The following is a 13255-nucleotide window of genomic DNA, read 5'->3' on the forward strand; positions in this document are numbered from 1 at the left end:
AGCAAGCATAAGGGAAAATGAGTGCATAACATGTCGGATGCGATCATACCAGCACTAAAGCACTGGATCCCATCAGAACTCCGAAGTTAAGCGTGCTTGGGCGAGAGTAGTACTAGGATGGGTGACCTCCTGGGAAGCCCTCGTGTTGCATCCCTCCTTTTTTGCGTCACGCGGCGACATTCATGGTGAAGTTAGGACGATATTTTTTTGCGGGCACTCGTGCTCGGCTATTGGTGATGAGAAACGGTGGTGCGGATGAAAAAGAGGATGGACATGGTACAAAATAGAGCAGACAAAGAGCGGGAGGAGCAAGCATAAGGGAAAATGAGTGCATAACATGTCGGATGCGATCATACCAGCACTAAAGCACCGGATCCCATCAGAACTCCGAAGTTAAGCGTGCTTGGGCGAGAGTAGTACTAGGATGGGTGAACTCCTGGGAAGTCCTCGTGTTGCATCCCTCCTTTTTTGCGTCACGCGGCGAATTTCATGGTGAAGTTAGGATGATATTTTTTTGCGGGCACTCGTGCTCGGCTATTGGTGATGGGAAACGGTGGTGCGGATGAAAAAGAGGATGGACATGGTACAAAATAGAGCAGACAAAGAGCGGGAGGAGCAAGCATAAGGGAAAATGAGTGCATAACATGTCGGATGTGATCATACCAGCACTAAACACCGGATCCCATCAGAACTCTGAAGTTAAGCGTGCTTGGGCGAGAGTAGTACTAGGATGGGTGACCTCCTGGGAAGTCCTCGTGTTGCATCCCTCCTTTTTTGCGTCACGCGGCGACATTCATGGTGAAGTTAGGAGATATTTTTTTGCGGGCACTCGTGCTCGACTATTGGTGATGGGAAACGGTGGTGCGGATGAAAAAGAGGATGGACATGGTACAAAGTAGAGCAGACAAAGAGCGGGAGGAGCAAGCATAAGGGAAAATGAGTGCATAACATGTTGGATGCGATCATACCAGCAATAAAGCACCGGATCCCATCAGAACTCCGAAGTTAAGCGTGCTTGGGCGAGAGTAGTACTAGGATGGGTGACCTCCTGGGAAGTCCTCGTGTTGCATCCCTCCTTTTTTGCGTCACGCGACATTCATGGTGAAGTTAGGACGATATTTTTTTTTTGCGGGCACTCGTGCTCGGCTATTGGTGATGGGAAACGGTGGTGCGGATGAAAAAGAGGATGGACATGGTACAAAATAGAGCAGACAAAGAGCGGGAGGAGCAAGCATAAGGGAAAATGAGTGCATAACATGTCGGATGCGATCATACCAGCTCTAAAGCATCGGATCCCATCAGAACTCCGAAGTTAAGCGTGCTTGGGCGAGAGTAGTACTAGGATCGGTGACCTCCTGGGAAGTCCTCGTGTTGCATCCCTCCTTTTTTGCGTCACGCGGCGACATTCATGGTGAACTTAGGACGATATTTTTTTTTGCGGGCACTCGTGCTCGGCTATTGGTGATGTGAAACGGTGGTGCGGATGAAAAAGAGGATGGACATGGTACAAAATAGAGCAGACAAAGAGCGGGAGGAGCAAGCATAAGGGAAAATGAGTGCATAATATGTTGGATGCGATCATACCAGCACTAAAGCACCGGATCCATTCAGAACTCCGAAGTTAAGCGTGCTTGGGCGAGAGTAGTACTAGGATGAGTGACCTCCTAGGAAGTCCTCGTGTTGCATCTCTCCTTTTTTGCGTCATGCGGCGACATTCATGGCGAAGTTAGGACGATATTTTTTTTTGCGGGCACTCGTGCTCGGCTATTGGTGATGGGAAACGATGGTGCGGATGAAAAAGAGGATAGACATGGTACAAAATAGAGCAAGCAAAGAGCGGGAGGAGCAAGCATAAGGGAAAATGAGTGCATAACATGTCGGATGCGATCATACCAGCACTAAAGCACCGGATCCCATCAGAACTCCGAAGTTAAGCGTGCTTGGGCGAGAGTAGTACTAGGATGGGTGACCTCCTGGGAAGTCCTCGTGTTGCATCCCTCCTTTTGCGTCACGCGGCGACACATTCCTGGTGAAGTTAGGACGATTTTTTTTTTGCGGGCACTCGTGCTCGGCTATTGGTGATGGGAAACGGTGGTGCTGATGAAAAAGAGGATGGACATGGTACAAAATAGAGCAGACAAAGAGCGGGAGGAGCAAGCATAAGGGAAAATGAGTGCATAACATGTCGGATGCGATCATACCAGCAAAAAAGCACCGGATCCCATCAGAACTCCGAAGTTAAGCGTGCTTGGGCGAGAGTAGTACTAGGATGGGTGACCTCCTGGGAAGTCCTCGTGTTGCATCCCTCCTTTTTTGCGTCACGCGGCGACATTCATGGTGAAGTTAGGACGATATTTTTTTGAGGGCACTCGTGCTCGGCTATTGGTGATGAGAAACGGTGGTGCGGATGAAAAAGAGGATGGACATGGTACAAAATAGAGCAGACAAAGAGCGGGAGGAGCAAGCATAAGGGAAAATGAGTGCATAACATGTCGGATGCGATCATACCAGCACTAAAGCACCGGATCCCATCAGAACTCCGAAGTTAAGCGTGCTTGGGCGAGAGTAGTACTAGGATGGGTGAACTCCTGGGAAGTCCTCGTGTTGCATCCCTCCTTTTTTGCGTCACGCGGCGACATTCATGGTGAAGTTAGGACGATATTTTTTTGCGGGCACTCGTGCTCGGCTATTGGTGATGGGAAACGGTGGTGCGGATGAAAAAGAGGATGGACATGGTACAAAATAGAGCAGACAAAGAGCGGGAGGAGCAAGCATAAGGGAAAATGAGTGCATAACATGTCGGATGCGATCATAAAAGCACTAAAGCACCGGATCCCATCAGAACTCCGAAGTTAAGCGTGCTTGGGCGAGAGTAGTACTAGGCGTGTTGCATCCCTCCTTTTTAGCGTCACGCGGCGACATTCATGGTGAAGTTAGGACGATATTTTTTTGCGGGCACTCGTGCTCGGCTATTGGTGATGGGAAACGGTGGTGCTGATGAAAAAGAGGATGGACATGGTACAAAATAGAAGCGGACAAAGAGCGGGAGGAGCAAGCATAAGGGAAAATGAGTGCATAACATGTCGGATGCGATCATACCAGCACTAAAGCACTGGATCCCATCAGAACTCCGAAGTTAAGCGTGCTTGGGCGAGAGTAGTACTAGGATGGGTGACCTCCTGGGAAGTCCTCGTGTTGCAACCCTCCTTTTTTGCGTCACGTGGCGACATTCATGGTGAAGTTAGGACGATATTTTTTTGCGGGCACTCGTGCTCGGCTATTGGTGATGGGAAACGGTGGTGCGGATGAAAAAGAGGATGGACATGGTACAAAATAGAGCAGACAAAGAGCGGGAGGAGCAAGCATAAGGGGAAATGAGTGCATAACATGTCGGATGCGATCATACCAGCACTAAAGCACCGGATCCCATCAGAACTCCGAAGTTAAGTGTGCTTGGGCGAGAGTAGTACTAGGATGGGTGACCTCCTGGGAAGTCCTCGTGTTGCATCCCTCCTTTTTTGCGTCACGCGGCGACATTCATGGTGAAGTTAGGACGATATTTTTTTGCGGGCACTCGTGCTCGGCTATTGGTGATGGGAAACGGTGGTGCGGATGAAAAAGAGGATGGACATGGTACAAAATAGAGCGGACAAAGAGCGGGAGGAGCAAGCATAAGGGAAAATGAGTGCATAACATGTCGGATGCGATCATACCAGCACTAAAGCACCGGATCCCATCAGAACTCCGAAGTTAAGCGTGCTTGGGCGAGAGTAGTACTAGGCGTGTTGCATCCCTCCTTTTTTGCGTCACGCGGCGACATTCATGGTGAAGTTAGGACGATATTTTTTTGCGGGCACTCGTGCTCGGCTATTGGTGATGGGAAACGGTGGTGCTGATGAAAAAGAGGATGGACATGGTACAAAATAGAGCAGACAAAGAGCGGGAGGAGCAAGCATAAGGGAAAATGAGTGCATAACATGTCGGATGCGATCATACCAGCACTAAAGCACCGGATCCCATCAGAACTCCGAAGTTAAGCGTGCTTGGGCGAGAGTAGTACTAGGATGGGTGACCTCCTGGGAAGTCCTCGTGTTGCATCCCTCCTTTTTTGCGTCACGTGGCGACATTCATGGTGAAGTTAGGACGATATTTTTTTGCGGGCACTCGTGCTCGGCTATTGGTGAAGGGAAACGGTGGTGCGGATGAAAAAGAGGATGGACATGGTACAAAATAGAGCAGACAAAGAGCGGGAGGAGCAAGCATAAGGGAAAATGAGTGCATAACATGTCGGATACGATCATACCAGCACTAAAGCACCGGATCCCATCAGAACTCCGAAGTTTAGTGTGCTTGGGCGAGAGTAGTACTAGGATGGGTGACCTCCTGGGAAGTCCTCTTGTTGCATCCCTCCTTTTTTGCGTCACGCGGCGACATTCATGGTGAAGTTAGGACGGTATTTTTTTGCGGGCACTCGTGCTCGGCTATTGGTGATGGGAAACGGTGGTGCGGATGAAAAAGAGGATGGACATGGTACAAAATAGAGCAGACAAAGAGCGGGAGGAGCAAGCATAAGGGAAAATGAGTGCATAACATGTCGGATGCGATCATACTAGCACTAAAGCACCGGATCCCATCAGAACTCCGAAGTTAAGCGTGCTTGGGCGAGAGTAGTACTAGGATGGGTGACCTCCTGGGAAGTCCTCGTGTTGCATCCCTCCTTTTTTGCGTCACGCGGCGACATTCATGGTGAAGTTAGGACGATATTTTTTTGCGGGCACTCGTGCTCGGCTATTGGTGATGGGAAACGGTGGTGCGGATGAAAAAGAGGATGGACATGGTACAAAATAGAGTAGACAAAGAGCGGGAGGAGCAAGCATAAGGGAAAATGAGTGCATAACATGTCGGATGCGATCATACCAGCACTAAAGCACCGGATCCCATCAGAACTCCGAAGTTAAGCGTGCTTGGGCGAGAGTAGTACTAGGCGTGTTGCATCCCTCCTTTTTTGCGTCACGCGGCGACATTCATGGTGAAGTTAGGACGATATTTTTTTGCGGGCACTCGTGCTCGGCTATTGGTGATGGGAAACGGTGGTGCTGATGAAAAAGAGGATGGACATGGTACAAAATAGAGCAGACAAAGAGCGGGAGGAGCAAGCATGTAATGTCCCAGGTTTAGAGACGATCGAGGGGTAGATTTTAGAAAGGGATGTGCATTGCATAGTAAATTCTGGGGAAATTTCGCGCTTTTAAACAAAAACTGCATCGAAGGGGGACAAGTTTCTCTCTCGACACCTTACAGGGTTAGGGTTTCGAGAGTGCGACAAACTTGCATCTCACTTCACTAGTTTAGGGTTTTGAGATGAGAGGGGAGAGTTTGCTTGATTGAATTCTAAATGATATGACATGGCTGAATTCAAACCAAGGTTGAATTTGAATTTCAAATTCAAACATTAAATAATTACCTTAAATAATTCAATTGAGGAAATTCATTAAGTATATAATTAATAATAAACAAGATGAACAATTATATTAAAGTAAAGCTCATTAGAGAAAACTTTGAGCTTTATTGAACATCACACACATTACAATGTCATTACAATATTCATAAGTGAAATAAAAGAATAATACAACACATTACATAAATGGGCAGAATAGAAGAAAGGAAAATAAAGAAAAATTACAAGTTAATATCCTAGTCTAAATTCTACAAGAACATCTTCACTTGATCTTGGACTTGATGATCTTATGGATCATCTTGATCAATTCTTGAATCCTGCACACAAGCACAACAAAGAAAGAAGTTATGCCAAGTGGCATAGCCACTTGGCAGGTTAAAAAAAGAATGGAAATAGAGGATAATATCAAGTCTGCCGAGCTGATCCAACTCTCACAGCCAAGTACAGGGTATCAGCATACACACACACACAGCCTGCTCACATGGCTGTGTGCATGCAGCACACATACACAGTGAATCACCCAAAGAGTAAGGTGGAGCTGTCGATCAGGGAAGCAAAGGCCAACCATATAAAAACTTTTCCACAGCAAACCCTAGCTCATTCATCGACCAAGCCGCAGGGTAAGTCACCAGGCACCAAGAACAGCCAAGAACACCAAGAACAGGTGAACAGCTAGAGCTGTCTCATCTATTCACAATCACCAGAAATTAAACCAAGACCTCAAGCTTGCTAGGAGGAGAAGGGCAAACAAACCAAGCATCACAGAAGCAATCCTCTACAACAACACTTAATTCTAGGAGCTGGAGTGAGGTATACCACACAAAAGCCTGAGCAAGATCATATCTTGCTCATAATTAAGCATACAATGCATCACTGGAGCACAGAAGGGTAGAATACCCTGTGTGTGTCATCATCTGGCTACCAGGCCATTTGGTGCAAGCATAGATGGGTAAGACCACTAGGTAAACATCTTATGGGAACAACAGTTATGCAAATCCATGCATAACTAGAGGAATCCAGCCAAGAATGCAACCATAGCTAGCCTAACCCACTCACTAAACACCTACAGCTAGCTAGGCCATCAGACTATAGACAAATTCTTGTCTATAGAATTTCTCAACATCAAAAGCCACTGGAAGTCCAGTATTGGATCAAGCCAGTGAGCATCTATCCATCACAGAAAGCCACCAAACAGGGGAGACATCCCAGGGCAGCACATAAATACTGCCAGGATCACCTCAACCACTTAACCAATTCCAACAATGAAACCATGCAAAGATATCATCACCCAGTAGGGTTCAAAAGGAGGGCTAGGGTACCCAACCAATGGTTGGCATCCTGCTAGCCCTAACAAAATCATTTAAATGATCATCACTGAATCTCAGTTCACATTATTTATCCATTTAATCAAGCATGGATAAACAGATAAATAAAACAGACAATCAATTGATGCTTAAGCAAGCAACAGCACACATCAGGCCAGGCACATGTGATACACAAGAGAGCAACAAAGTGAGGCACAGACACCAAAGGGCAATGTTACAAGCAAGCGGTGATCATATGAACACCGAAGCTTGTTAGAGCATGCTACCGCATGCTAGAACTCATTCTAAGCAATTAACACATGAACAGATAATTAAATAATCGAACAATTGCATCACGAGATAAGGGCATCGGGCTTTATAATTGTATCCGAGAAGCACATCAAAGGCTTGATGAACCAAAGGATCATAATACACCCGAGAAAAGCACATATCAATTCATCAACTGGATCACCTTTGCTAAGCCAACAGTAATGCTCAATTGAGCATAATCATGAATCCGAACTAAATGAACTAGCCCAGAGGCACTGGCACTTGCAAGTATGCAAGGATTAACCACCACAATCAAGCCAGGGACAAGATTAAGCACACACAGTATGCCCTAGTGACAGTAAAAAGAATAGGAGCATGCCAGTAGACCATGAGCATCACTGGATGCTCATGAGCAATCACAGTGAGCAATTGAGCAAGAACAGCACAGCACAGTAAGCTAGGATCTATGGTGACAGCAGTAAGCCAAGCACAGCAGAGCATCAACAACAGCAGGCCAGCACCTCCACAAGGAGGGAAGCCATGGCCAGGGATACTGGAGGAGGAAGAAGAGAGGCACAGAAGAAAGAGGGTGGCGGAACACTTACCGTGGTCGAGCAGATAGGCACGGCCATGGCGGCCATGGCGGCACACGCCAGAGCGCGGCGGCGCCAAGCCAAGCCAGGCCATGGTGGCACCACGGCACCACCCGCACCACGGCGGCGAAGCCAGGGCGGAGTCCAAGCACCAGGAGCGCCAGGAACGGCGGGATCGAGCGGATCCCGTAACCCTAGCACCAGACGGGGACGAGACCGAGAGCAGCAGGTCGCCCGCGTCAGATCGACGCGGATAGGATTGACCGCCGTCGTGTGGCGCGTTGATTGCGCACCATGGCGGGGGCCAAGTCCGGCGAACCTCGCCGGAATCGAGCGGCGACGGCGGAGGCGACGCGGGTCGCCAGAGCAGGTTAGGGTTAAGGTTCGATCGCGCGTGAGGAGAAGAGAGAGGAGTGGGGCTGGTCGAGCCGGACCGGGCCGGTCGGTTCGACCTAACCCACTGGGTTGCACCGACAGGTGGGCCCAGGGGTGTTTTTGTCTTTTCACAAACAAATAAAAATGCTGAAACTTTGAATAATCATAGAAAATTATTAATAGCTCTAAAAAAATAATTAAAAATATGAAAATAGATCAGCATAAAATTCTCTAACTAAATAAAATATCAAAGAGAATTTTTGAAGACAATTAAGAATGAATCTTAATTTGATGATTTAAATAATGATTTAAATCACACATGTTATTTTCAATAATGAAAATAAGTCCATTAATGCATTTGGACCTCAAAAACACCTTGACAACATTTCAAGGTAGTATTTTACTCTTAAACAAGTATCCCCAAATCATTCTTAGTATTAACCTCTTACATGAAATAATAACGTCATCGGAAGGGGGGAACAAACCCTAAAAATGGAATCATGCATAATTGCTTCTTTAACCATTGCCCTTATCGGACAATGATGCTATTTTTCAGAACAAGAGGACAAGGGTCAGTCCATACCTTCCAACTGCAGAACTTTGCAGTGTTCAGGCAAGTTCATCACTTGCTCATGTCATTTGAGTATTTCTATCAAATTACTTGCAAAGTACTATGATTATCACTATTGCATAAAAACCAAAACCACTACTTTCATAACTATGAATATGACTATGTGGTGGGCAATGGAACCATGGATTGTGTTGATATGGTGGAGGTTCCATTGCAAGGGTTTATATCCATCTAGGATTAAACAACAAATGTCGCCAGTGATTCTTGTGCCGTAATATCCGTGTTAACCATAAGATCCGGAGTGGGACGGAGTAGTCAAAAGTGTTTCCACCTCTCGTTCATCAACGGATGCGCTTTACCGTAGTACACTTGTAATCCAAGGGGGCAAGCTGGTGAGGCTGGGGAGTCCTAAGTCCCCACGGCATAGTCCGTAGTACACTTGTCGCCCGAAGGAGCAAGCTGGTGAGGCTGGGGAGTCCTAAGTCCCCACGGTATTGCGGTCTATGATGGGTTGCAGCTACCGGCGAAGGAGTTTGGTTCGATCCCCGCATCGTCGTCGTGGTCGGGGTCCACCCTGAAATATATGGGAATCATGGGACCGGCGAGGACCCAGGGTCGGGGCATGCAACAAAGGGTGGGTGTTCGAGGTAGCGGAGGAACATGATTGGCTAGACCTTATACCGGGCCTCACACCTAAGGAAGTGTGGACGGGAAAGCTGCCCGGTTGGCACCAAGGTTAAGATCTCTTATGGGTAAAGCAACACCCCTCTGCAGAGTGTAAAAAAAACTGTGACCTGTCACTCCCTGTTCCGGGATTGAGGAACTGCGAACGCGGCCGGAAAGGAGCTCCATGAAGTTCTAGTAAACCGGTGAAGGCTGACGGACATAGCTCTTTGAAATAAAAGCAATCTCTTGAAGAAATGTTTATCAAAACTTGCATTGGTATTAGACTTTCTGGTCTAATATCGTAGTTAGTGCATTAAACACCTCTTATCTATAATGAACTTGTTGAGTACGCTCGTACTCATACCACTCTTAAATCCCCTGCTTAGATTGTCTGAATCATCTGGAGGAGGACTACAACAGCAATGATGGAGCCGAGATCATCGGCTACGATGAACCTGACCTCTCAGGTGGAGTTGAAGGCATAGACTATATCATAGTCTACGGATCCGGGGAGGCTTCCGGAGGAGAACAAGCCTAGGAATATCTGAGGAGTAGTAGTAGCCGAGCAGCACAAACTCTTACTAATGAGCTGCTCGATTGAATAAATGTTTAGTTTAATGAGACAATGGTATTGTAAGTTAAGTTGGGTTCGCCTCGAACCCAGGAGTTATCCTCTTAGGACCCAAGAGGGGCTCCAAGACGACTTGTGTATGATGTATTGTAATATTATGTGAATGAGTTATGGACCTTGCTACGTTCTGTTGTACTACTCTGAGGGATGTGATATTTGCGGAATGGTACTTCGCGAATGTTATATCAACGACTGGCATACTACAACATGCAGTGGTATGCAGGGTCACCACAGTTGGTATCAGAGCAAAAGCTTTGACCTTAGGTTGGAACCTAGTAAATGGGACCAAACGTTAGGAGTCAAATAGGATTAGTAAAGAATTCTCTAAAAATATGGTGTATATTCAATTGAGAATACAACAATCATATCTTTTAGTGCGATAATTCTTTATTATCTCTATTATGATGCATTATTACTAATCTTATAATCTTTCTATTTCTACAGCCAACATGGCAAGTGCACGACCGGGAAGAAACGTGAAAGTTATGGATTCCACATTGAACGAATACCAAGGAGGACTTGCTGATATCCTACGAGCCATGCTATTGGAATTTGGGTGTGATCCCCAGATTCCAGTAAAGAAGTACATGTTCTATGATGGACCGGTGTTGGCCAAGTGCAGAGTAGGACTGCGACTTCCCGAATCTTTGGGAATGAGCGTAGTCATGCCAGCTGGAGAAGCTAGGACAACCAACACAGCCTACCATATAGCTGTTATGAGAGCCATAACCGACATACGGGAACATAAGACAAAAGAGCTTATGGATTCCGAGTTTTCCCATATTCCCCATAATCAGGAGGAAGAAGATCCCTTGCTCAACCACTACAAATACGCCAAACGCAAACCCATAGCAGCGGCAAAATATATGGATAATAGCCGTAACTTCATATCATTACTCTTTCAGCTGAATCATCATCTGATAGGAGCTATTGATACGATGCTAGAGGAATTTACTGAACCCAAGGAGGAGAGTAGGGAGAAAGAACCTATGGAGAATGTAGTGCACACACCAGTTTATTCAGCTGGTGACTACATCAGCTTTGATCCACTTGCACGTGAACCTACACCTGCTACACCTGGGAACTATTTGGGAAGTTCCTATGGGGGATACGAAGGCGGAGCGGAATCCGGAAACAACCAGCGTTCCGAGACTCCAATCGAGAATTCCAGGGGTTGGCGTTGGGGAAATGATACTGGAACCCATAGTACTACTGAGTATTATGATGGAGAGATGAACGATGACGCAACAACCCAGAACCAGAGCTATCCTAGTAATGAAGGAGTGGATGGAGGATATCCGACACAGGTTGAGTCGGGTATGGTTTTTGGTAACCCTTATGGTGGGGCTACAGGAGAGTACACCCGATGGGTGGACTATGATGCACTCAACGATCAGTTTGTGAACACTGATTTCTCCTTAGGATCATCATCGGATTCGGATTACAAGCCAACGGGGAGACCTTATGTTCCAGGGTCTATCAGGAGGACGACACGTTCGACCGGATGGAAGCCTGGAATGTACCGGGAGTGAAGACCGATTAGAAGCCCACCAAGGGAGGCGTGGCTATAATACACAAGTACCACGTGTATTATAGTTTGTAATATTTGTATAAATTTGTACATATACTTTAATAAGTGAGTTTGCATACTCACATCGACTTGAGTATTGTAATAAGACCACTTATGTATGTATATACAGGGTATATGTTTTGTATGATTTGGATTTGCTTCTTGATTTCCATTGCGTGACTAGTTCTGTGCACAAAGTTGAGCTCAGAAAACTTGCGCATGGAGTAATTATGAGTATCATCTTGTGTTGCAGAACTAGGGGAATTATGTCGGGAACGTTAGGAAATGAGACGGAAGCACAGCGCATGGAGCGCGAAGCAAAAGAAAAGGAAGAGGCTGAGGGTGCAGCCAGAGATCAGTTTCCACCACCACCACCACCCATGACGCAGCAAAACTTTATCCAGTACATGCAACTGGCGGAAGAGAGGCAGCGTGTAACACTGGAGCTGCAGAACAAATTCCTTCAGGATCTGATGCAGCAGAATAGGGTGGAGAGACCTGAGAATCAGGGAGTCACATTAGCAGACTTCCAAAACACCAAGCCGATATCTTTCGCATACGCGCCAGAGCCTATGGACGCGGAAGATTGGCTGATGGATACTGAGCGCAAGCTCAACACTGTTGGATGCAACGACCAAGAGAAAGTTAGATATGCTACCCATCTGTTATGTGGACCTGCAGCATCATGGTGGGACAATATTGTAGCCGTTTACCCGGCTGGAAAGGTATTTACCTGGGAGGAGTTCGCAAGGAAGTTCAGGGAATCCAATGTCCCTGAAAGTATTGTAGAACTGAAGCGTCGAGAGTTCAAGAGTCTTGAGCAGAAGGATAAGGCAATCCTGACTTATGTCAGGGAGTTTTCAAAGCTGTCCCGGTATGCTGTTGATGAAGTCAACACCGAGGACAAGAAGAAAAAGAGATTTCTGAGGGGGTTAAGTCCCTAGTTCAAGGTACAGCTGCGGATGATGAGAGCAACGGAATTCCAAGAGTTGGTGGATGCAGCCATCACTCTTGAAGATGACTTCAAGCAATTGCAGGAAGAGAAGCGGAAAAAGGCCAAGTTTGAGCCTAAGAGATATATCAGTAACAAACCTAATACTGGTTTGAGTTTCAAACCAAGGTACAACCACAACAACAACAACAGCTACAATAACAGGAGGAACCAAGGAAACCAAGCCGCAAACCAGATTGTTTGCCGCATTTGTGGGGTTAGAGGGCATCTTTCACAAGATTGCCGGAAACCCAAGATCATATGCTTTGGGTGTCGTCAGGAGGGGCACATGCTGAAGGATTGCCCCAAGAAGAATAGTGGAGGAGGTCAGTCAGGAGGAGGAGGAAACCGAGGAGGAAACACCGGAGGCAGCTGGAAGAATAAGAAGCCCTTCGGCAAGCTGAACTGTACCAGTCTGGAGGAGGTGGTCAACTCTGACCAGGCGGTGATAGGTACGCTCCAGATACTCACTAATCCTGGCAAAGTACTTTTTGATACTGGTGCAACTACATCATTCATTTCTCAACAATTCATCATCAAACATGGGATTAGTTGCACTAAGTTAGATACACCCATAACCATACTTTCTGCGGGGGGAACGATAGTAGTAACCCATGCCAAACAAAAACAAGTCATTATGATCAATAAGTGCGCGTTTGACGCGGACCTGTTCATTTTACCGATGAAGGACATTGATGTCATTCTTGGTATGAACTGGTTAGAAGCTAATGGAGCATTGATCGACTGTGTAAACAAGACGGTGTCATTGAAAAGTCCCGATGGAAGTAGAATGATCTACCAAGGCGACAAACATACACAGATTGAA

General features: G+C 46.6%; 14 non-coding genes and 2 pseudogenes across 14 annotated transcripts; all 16 read left to right on the forward strand.

Annotated features, from left to right (window-relative positions):
• Positions 1–35: 35 nt before the first annotated feature.
• LOC127337288 (5S ribosomal RNA) lies at positions 36–154 on the forward strand. Its single transcript, XR_007873703.1, has one exon. It is a non-coding gene; the product is annotated as a 5S ribosomal RNA (ribosomal RNA).
• A 188-nt stretch (positions 155–342) lies between these two features.
• Positions 343–461, forward strand: LOC127337406 (5S ribosomal RNA). The gene has a single exon (XR_007873811.1). It is a non-coding gene; the product is annotated as a 5S ribosomal RNA (ribosomal RNA).
• A 188-nt stretch (positions 462–649) lies between these two features.
• Positions 650–767, forward strand: LOC127337469 (5S ribosomal RNA). Its single transcript, XR_007873872.1, has one exon. It is a non-coding gene; the product is annotated as a 5S ribosomal RNA (ribosomal RNA).
• Positions 768–954: 187 nt separating this feature from the next.
• Positions 955–1073, forward strand: LOC127337385 (5S ribosomal RNA). Its single transcript, XR_007873791.1, has one exon. It is a non-coding gene; the product is annotated as a 5S ribosomal RNA (ribosomal RNA).
• A 188-nt stretch (positions 1074–1261) lies between these two features.
• On the forward strand, positions 1262–1380 carry LOC127337509 (5S ribosomal RNA). The gene has a single exon (XR_007873908.1). It is a non-coding gene; the product is annotated as a 5S ribosomal RNA (ribosomal RNA).
• Positions 1381–1570: 190 nt separating this feature from the next.
• On the forward strand, positions 1571–1689 carry LOC127337545 (5S ribosomal RNA). The gene has a single exon (XR_007873942.1). It is a non-coding gene; the product is annotated as a 5S ribosomal RNA (ribosomal RNA).
• A 190-nt stretch (positions 1690–1879) lies between these two features.
• LOC127337477 (5S ribosomal RNA) lies at positions 1880–1998 on the forward strand. The gene has a single exon (XR_007873880.1). It is a non-coding gene; the product is annotated as a 5S ribosomal RNA (ribosomal RNA).
• A 189-nt stretch (positions 1999–2187) lies between these two features.
• Positions 2188–2306, forward strand: LOC127337582 (5S ribosomal RNA). Its single transcript, XR_007873976.2, has one exon. It is a non-coding gene; the product is annotated as a 5S ribosomal RNA (ribosomal RNA).
• Positions 2307–2494: 188 nt separating this feature from the next.
• Positions 2495–2613, forward strand: LOC127337407 (5S ribosomal RNA). Its single transcript, XR_007873812.1, has one exon. It is a non-coding gene; the product is annotated as a 5S ribosomal RNA (ribosomal RNA).
• A 472-nt stretch (positions 2614–3085) lies between these two features.
• On the forward strand, positions 3086–3204 carry LOC127337538 (5S ribosomal RNA). The gene has a single exon (XR_007873935.2). It is a non-coding gene; the product is annotated as a 5S ribosomal RNA (ribosomal RNA).
• A 188-nt stretch (positions 3205–3392) lies between these two features.
• On the forward strand, positions 3393–3511 carry LOC127337686 (5S ribosomal RNA). Its single transcript, XR_007874073.1, has one exon. It is a non-coding gene; the product is annotated as a 5S ribosomal RNA (ribosomal RNA).
• Positions 3512–3699: 188 nt separating this feature from the next.
• LOC127337751 (5S ribosomal RNA) lies at positions 3700–3794 on the forward strand (annotated as a pseudogene).
• A 188-nt stretch (positions 3795–3982) lies between these two features.
• On the forward strand, positions 3983–4101 carry LOC127337597 (5S ribosomal RNA). The gene has a single exon (XR_007873990.1). It is a non-coding gene; the product is annotated as a 5S ribosomal RNA (ribosomal RNA).
• Positions 4102–4289: 188 nt separating this feature from the next.
• Positions 4290–4408, forward strand: LOC127337559 (5S ribosomal RNA). Its single transcript, XR_007873955.1, has one exon. It is a non-coding gene; the product is annotated as a 5S ribosomal RNA (ribosomal RNA).
• A 188-nt stretch (positions 4409–4596) lies between these two features.
• Positions 4597–4715, forward strand: LOC127337446 (5S ribosomal RNA). Its single transcript, XR_007873850.2, has one exon. It is a non-coding gene; the product is annotated as a 5S ribosomal RNA (ribosomal RNA).
• A 188-nt stretch (positions 4716–4903) lies between these two features.
• On the forward strand, positions 4904–4998 carry LOC127337752 (5S ribosomal RNA; annotated as a pseudogene).
• Positions 4999–13255: the final 8257 nt, after the last annotated feature.

This window comes from Lolium perenne, chromosome 2, assembly GCF_019359855.2.
Source record: "Lolium perenne isolate Kyuss_39 chromosome 2, Kyuss_2.0, whole genome shotgun sequence".
In the NCBI taxonomy this organism is placed as follows: domain Eukaryota; kingdom Viridiplantae; phylum Streptophyta; class Magnoliopsida; order Poales; family Poaceae; genus Lolium; species Lolium perenne.